This window comes from Mandrillus leucophaeus, unplaced genomic scaffold, assembly GCF_000951045.1.
Source record: "Mandrillus leucophaeus isolate KB7577 unplaced genomic scaffold, Mleu.le_1.0 Scaffold1950, whole genome shotgun sequence".
Lineage (NCBI taxonomy): Eukaryota > Metazoa > Chordata > Mammalia > Primates > Cercopithecidae > Mandrillus > Mandrillus leucophaeus.
The window spans coordinates 15986-16885 of NW_012101977.1; positions in this window are offsets into that span (position 1 = coordinate 15986).

Here is a 900-nt window from a genome sequence, read left to right on the forward strand (position 1 = left end):
TAATTAGATGACCACAGGCCTTGGTGGCAGAGCAGGAGCCACCTCTCAGAGCTGTGGGAGGGAGGAAATTAGCTCCTACATGGGAAGAACTTAGAAAAATGCCTGACACTGGGCACACCCTCACTTGTATTAGCTGTTATCCTGCGTGCACCATGCCGGGGGCTGGGAAGGTGAGAAAGAGCACTGGCCCAGTGAGTGTGAACATTACAGCTGCAGTACACAAGGCTGCCTGACCAGCATTGTGCAGCAAGCCCACTGGATGGCTACGGCCCCCTCTCTACTCAGGCAAACCTGCGGCAAAGCTGAGCCCAGGCAAGACCAGGGGCTGGATCCTGGCTCAGGGCAGGGTCAACCACAGAGCTATTGTCACAGCTAAAACCATGCCGTCTTCCCTCCTCCTCAATAAGAATCCCACAGAATCAGCCCCTCTGCATGGACCCCCAACACCCCCGCCCCAGGTCCCGGGAGAAGCCCTTTCTAGCCCCTCTTCCTGAGATGCCTCATAGCTCCCACGGTGCTCGCTCTTCCTCCTCACCGCAAGTCCAGGAGCCCAGTCTCAGTGGCCCCAGGCCCCTGCTAAATTGAAGTTGCTGGCCTCCTGGTGGGTGCCCGTGTGTGCCCAGAGGCTTGTACAGGTGACCTCATTTCATCTCCAGCACACACCTACACACCTCACGAATGGTGCACAGAGGAAGAGAGTGAGTCTCAGAGTGGTGGGGCTAGTCATCTTGGAGCCCCAGCACCAATAAGACAGTGTGCTTGTTTGCCCATCTCCTGTCCTTAGCATTTGCCCGTTCAGGGTTTTTCCTCCTCGTGCCAGCCATCCAGCCATCCCGCATGAGCACCTTGAGGCCCTGCAACCACGTGGGCCTCCATGCTTGGCCTTGTGTCCACTGGCCT